Source organism: Rhipicephalus microplus, chromosome 2 (genome assembly GCF_043290135.1).
Source record: "Rhipicephalus microplus isolate Deutch F79 chromosome 2, USDA_Rmic, whole genome shotgun sequence".
Taxonomy (NCBI): Eukaryota; Metazoa; Arthropoda; class Arachnida; order Ixodida; family Ixodidae; genus Rhipicephalus; species Rhipicephalus microplus.
This window is the reverse complement of record NC_134701.1, coordinates 222890653-222896924: the sequence shown is the minus strand read 5'-3', so window position 1 is coordinate 222896924 and position 6272 is coordinate 222890653.

Sequence of the window (6272 nt, the reverse complement as noted above, 5' to 3'; positions counted from 1 at the left end):
GTTCAGGTGAGATTGCTTTGTGGCACGGTATACCCCCGTGACAGCATAGCCGAACGCTGGATGCAGTGAAAGGGACTGCTATCAGTTCACTTGCCGGTTGTTTGCGTCACCTTGAGCAGAAAATAAAATAATATGATTACTAATAATACTAACGGTCGTATAGCCATTGCTGAACCTGCAAGAGAACGGTTCTATTTAGACGCGCCGTAAATAACGACGTAGAATACGCAAGGTACGTGCAAGATTAGGCATATAAAGGTTGCATCGCATTTCTTCCTTTCATTACAATAACATTTGGGGTTTAACGTTCCAAAGCCACGATATGATTACGAGAGACGTCGTAGTGAATGGCTCCGGAAATTTCGACCACTCGGGGTTGTTTAACGTGTACCTAATTAAGTACACGGGCCTCTCACATTTCTGCCTCCATCAAAACTGCAGCCGCCGCGGCCGGGATTCAATCCCGCGACCTTCGAGTCGCCATAACCACTAGACAAATATAGCGGGGCTTTATTCCTTCAAAGGATCTGTCATAAGAGTTGTTTCTTTTTCGCTTTTCCTGTACCCGCATTATCGCTGTTTACAAACGCAAGTGCTGGATAGCTTCTGGTTCTGTGTGCCGACATCGCCTATAGCAGTGTACGGGTGACGAACAGGAGCCTTAACGAGTAGCCAGTGCATTTTCAAGAGTATTTCCTACCTGTGTCTGGTAAAATATCTCCCATACACTTTTTTAAAGCTAGATACAACGTTATAACAGTTAGGCCTTAACTATGAGCGCCCCCCTTTGACCTGAAAGCGAAAAAAGAGTGTTTCCTTACTCATAACACTACTTAGAACACAAGCCTTCTGTGTCGATGTTAGAGGAAGGAAAACAGGGGGAAAAGAATGGCAGGGAGGTTAACCAGCCTAAAGGCAGCTGGTTTGCTACCCTGCGCATGGAAGAGGGATGGGGAAGATGAAAGATAGCGAGCAGAGAGGGAAGAGAGAAACACAGCACATTCAGCAGCACACGCGCGCACACTCAGTCATAGTCCAGTCTTGTCTTTCGCGGTGTGTGACGTTGCTGTTACAGTCGCTTGTTCGAGTCCGTGTCACGTAGGAATTTCAACAGAGCTTTCGTCGCCTTCTGTTGCAATGTCTTCTCTCGGGCACTTGACAGAATAGTGTCCACAGACATTTGGCTGTTGTTGATGCGCACAAAAACGGACGCCAGTGACTGTCTCCGGATGTCATACAACGGACAGTCGCACAGGATGTGCCATGGTGTAGAGTCTCTTCGCAATGGCAGGCATCACAGAGAGCATTGTCGGCCATTCCTATGACAAATGAATAAGATTTCGTAAATGCCACTCTTAGCCATAAGCGATGAAGAAGGGTGGCTTCTCTTCGGTCGAGCCAAGTGGGCATGCGGAGAGCCATCAAAGAGGACAGGTGGTGTTGACGATTCGTATCGATGCTTGGTGGGCACCATAGTGAAAACGTGATTTCACGCGCAAGTCGCCGAAGATTACTGGCAGCATCGGTCCGCGAAAGCGGTATGGCTTCTTCTCGTGTTCCTTCAAGGGCTGCCCGCGCGGCAGTATCGGCATGTTCGTTCCCTATGATGCCGCAGTGACTTGGCAGCCATTGAAGCGTCACATGATGCCCTTTCTCGTGTGAAGTGTGGGGAAGGCATCGAATTTCGAAAACAAGCTGTTCCTATGGCCCGCGACACAGTGCTGAGAGCACAGATTGTAGGGCAGCCCTTGAGTCGCTGAAAATCGACCATTGTAGCGGTGGTTCCCGATAGACCACACGAAGTGCAGCGCGCAAAGCAGCTAGTTCTGCTGCTGTAGATGCCATGGAGTGGTCAGTCCTAAAGCTCGTGGTAACACCTCTTGCTGGGACAACTACGGCCCCTGACGAAGACTGGCGGTTCGTGGAACCATCAGTGTATACATGTATGCTGTCTGAATATTTCTCGTGCAAAAGAAGAGGAGACAGTTGTTTCAGCACAGGCGACGATAGCTCAGATTTCCTCCGGATTCCTGGTACACTAAGATGCACTGTGGGTCGAATAAGACACCGAAGCGGTATGGATGGTTTAGATGCAGGAGTGAAGCTCGAGGGAAGTTTATCTTTGTATTTCACAATCATTTTGGCGAACGATGCTTGGCGCCTCTCTGAAGGCAACAGGGCAAGGTGATGGCCGGGGGCACGTGCGAAGTGTCTGATGTGCGTTCTCAGGACTTCTACAACAATGTCAGTTTGTATCGGATAGTCACCAGCAATTGCAATTGTTGCTTCCGTTGACGTACATCTGGGCAGAGCGAGGCACACTCTCAGCGCTTGGGCTTGTACTGCCTGTAGAACACGAACATTAGTCTTGCAGGTATTGCTAAGCGCGGGCAAGCTATATCTGAGGAAACCGAGAAACAGGGCTCTGTAGAGCTCCATCATTGCGTCTACTGACATCCCCCACGTTTTTACTGCCAGGAACTTGAACAGTTGGGAAATAGCGGTCAGGCGCTTCTTCATATAGGTCACATGCGGACTCCAACAGAGGCCCCTATCAATAATGATGCCCAGAAACCGGTGGGTTTTGGCGTAAGAAATCGGTCACCCGCAGATTGAGATGACATAAGGGGTCATTGCTTTGCGAGTGAAGGCCACCAGCGCGCATTTTTCTGGTGATATGTTGAGACCTTGTTTTAACAAGTATTTGGCAATCATAGTTGCTGCTTTTTGAAGCCGGAAACGTATCTGAGGCCGTGTGGCTGCGGAAGTCCAGACACAGATGTCGTCTGCGTATATTGATATTTTAATGATGCTTGGCAAGTATTCAGCAAGGCCAGTTAGTGCAAGATTGAATAGCGTTGGGCTAAGAACTCCGCCTTGAGGAACACCCCTGGAAGTATAGCGTCGCGTAGTTGGGCCGTCTTCTTTTAACACAAATAATGACCTTGCAGCCAGGTAACTCGAAATACACCGAAAGACTCGACCACCAAGGCCAACCACCGCAAGAGCACCCAAAATGGCTTCATGTAGTACATTATCATAAGCGCCTTTCACATCTAGAAACAGAGCTGCAGATAGTCGCTTACGGGATCTTTCGTGCTGAACGTACGAAACTAGATCAATGACATTGTCAATAGAAGAGCGGTCGCGTCGGAAACCAGCCATTGAATTCGGATAAATCTTGTAGTATTCAAGATACCACTCCAGACGGCCTAGTATCATCCGTTCCATTATCTTCCCTACGCAGCTGGCCAGTGCTATTGGGCGGTATGAGGTGAGTTCGAGTGGGAATTCGCCCTGCTTCAAGATGGGTAACAAGCGGCTTACTTTCCAGTCATCAGGAACATTTCCATCCTGCCACGAGATGTTGTAGAGGCTCAACAGTTCTCTCCTTGCACCTTCCCCAAGGTTGCACAAGGCTCGGTACGGAATACCATCTGGGCCTGGGGAAGTTGAACACCTGCAGAGAGCTAGTGCCGCCTCGAGCTCCTCCTAAAAGGGAGGTTCATGTGGTAGTCACGGGAACGGGGGACGTCACCTCTCACTGGAGAATCTGGACGAGTGGCTTGGTTGGCGATCTGCGCACAGAAATCTTCTGCGACATCGATGTCTTGACTCCTTTGAAATAGCGCGAGCGCTTTGAATGGAAAGCGCTGTTCCATAGGGTGACGCAGACCTTCCACCGTTTTCCTAATGTGTGAGAGTGGCTTGCGAGAGTCTAGTGACTGGCAAAACGCTGTCCATCGTTCCGACGCTAGTCTATCCATGTGACGCCGAATCTTCTTTTGCATCCTCCTGGCTGCCCTAAGATCGTGAATTGATTTTGTACGCCGATACCAACGCTCCGCCCGGCGTCGCAGTGATCGGAGTCGCTCCAACTATATATCAATGTCGTTTCGTGTGGAAGATATTGTCACCGTGCGAGCGGCGTTCTGCATTGTGCTCCTAATTGTTTGCTCTAACCCAGATCGTAGGCCATCGCTGCAAGCATCTTCCATGTCAGATTTGAAGTTGGTCCATTGGACTGCTCGAATGGTCGTCCATGGACCATAACTAGACAAGCCTTTGATGTTAAGGTGGATTGGAATGTGATCACTTCCTCGTGTCTAAACATCTGGAAACCACTTGAGGTATCTCGCGAGGGAGTTAGAGACAAAGGCAAGGTCGAGACAGCTGCCGTATGTCACCCCTCGAAGAAAAGTGGAGCTGCCGTCGTTCAGGAGAGTAAGGCCATAGTTGTAGGCGATGTTTGCTAACCTGCGTCCTCTTGCATTTGTCCGCGTACTTCCCCATGCGTGATTGTGCGCATTGAAATCACCTATGATGACCCATGGTGCAGGACACACTCTCACAATATCCGCTAATCTCCTGGAATCGAGATTATTCGACGGCGATATATAAACGCCTATGAGAGTAAACATGAGTTTGTTCTTTTTCACAGTGGTGCAGACATACTGATTGTCATCGTGATGCGCAATTCGTAGCACAACATACGTCAGTTCACGATGAACAAAGACGATGATTTTGCTGCACGCACCGTTCGTTGAAGACATGACAGCTTCGTACACCGACAGTCTTATTGGTTTCGACAAATTGGGTTCACAAATGACGATGATTGGAAACACGTTGGTAAACACAAACTGACGAAAATATGAAAGGCGTGTTTTTAGTCCTCTGGCGTTCCATTGGATGACGGATGCAGCCTTGACTTCTTTCCGAAATGATGAGGTGTGAGTAGCCATCTTCCTAGTTGAGAGGGCGTCCAATAGTCCAAGTGCGCTTCGAGCAGGCGGTGTCTTCATGTCGACTAATATCGCTCGGATGGCTTCTATGAGGGAACGCAGCACCGAGATCACTTGACGATAAGCTTTAGGCAAATCTTCCATGGCTGGAGACGGCTCTGGTGTGGCCACAATCTGCAGAGGTTCCTTGGCAGAAGAGCGCGTCGGGAGCGTGGGCCATTCCTCGAGAGAAGGAGGCTTCTCTGTTTCTTTCGTAGAAGTAGGGGGCCCTTTCGCGGCGCTATTGAATGGAACCGCTAAAGAGTGGGAAGTAGCGTCTCGGGAATGTGCCTTCCCTGAAGACTCTCGATGATGCCGACGCCGACGCCGGACTACTTCGGCTGCCTCCCTGTGTGTCGAGTTGTCTCGGGCCATTTGTCTGAGAACCGCGCGCTCCTTTTGGATTCGAGGACAGTCTTTCGACGAGGCAGCATGAGGACCGCTGCAGTTGGCGCACTTCAGAGTAGTCGCCCGACAGGCGTCTTCAGCATTAGGTTAAGCGCAGCGGGGACAGTCGTAAGTTGGGGCATACGCCCTTGACGTGTCCTAGCCTGAAGCACTGATGACATTGAAGTGGCTTTTGGATGAATGGTCGAACCGGATGTCGGAAATGTCCAACTTTAACGTGGGACGGTATGTAATCTCCCCTGAAAAACACTTTTACACAGCGCGTATTTCCAAGGCGCCGCACCTGCGTAATGACAGTTCCCTCGTTTGCAGGCTTGATGCGGGTAGACAAGTCAGCATTAGGAATGGCAATGTCGATGTCATAAATTACACCGGCAATTGATTTTTCATCCATCGGGATTAAGGGGCGCATTTTAATGCTGCCTAGCTCAGTCATTTGCTGCAGCTGTTCTAGCGCACTCACATCGTAAACGTCTATGGCGAGAATGTTCTTCCTTGGGTTTACTCGTAAGTACGTTCTTAATTTGATGTGGCACCGCATATTCGAGAGCAACGGAAAGGGCTTGCCTGTTCAGAAGCCGTAGGTTGCCTCATGAATCTTCGGGCATGAAGATAATGACGTGCAGCCAGCGCGCAGGCCTTGACTGCACAGTCGCTGCGCTTGCAGGAGCTGATGCTGCTGTAGTCGCCGTCCTTCTCTTTGCCCTCTTACCCCGGACAGGTATAAAGCTGCCATCGGATGTGTCGTCTTCCGACATAGAATAGACATCGGTGTCCTCAGTGTCACTGGGAGAGCCAGCTCGCTTCCTTGAGGTTGACGGGTGTGAGGACCTGTGACCAGGCGGGCCTCTGGAATGATCCACGGCCATCACCGCAAGACGGGGAGGCGAGGCACCTCAAAAGACCGATGATTTCACTAAAAAAATACAGAGCGCAGAAAGAAGCGTTCTTCTAAAGAGACACTTCTTCTTCCCGGTGTTAGAGGGTAATAAATATCCTCCTGGCTTCCAGGTTGGATTTTGGTCCACGGAATTTCCTGAAAATTTCACAACTGGGTGTGTAGGTGACGAAGATAAAAAGTGA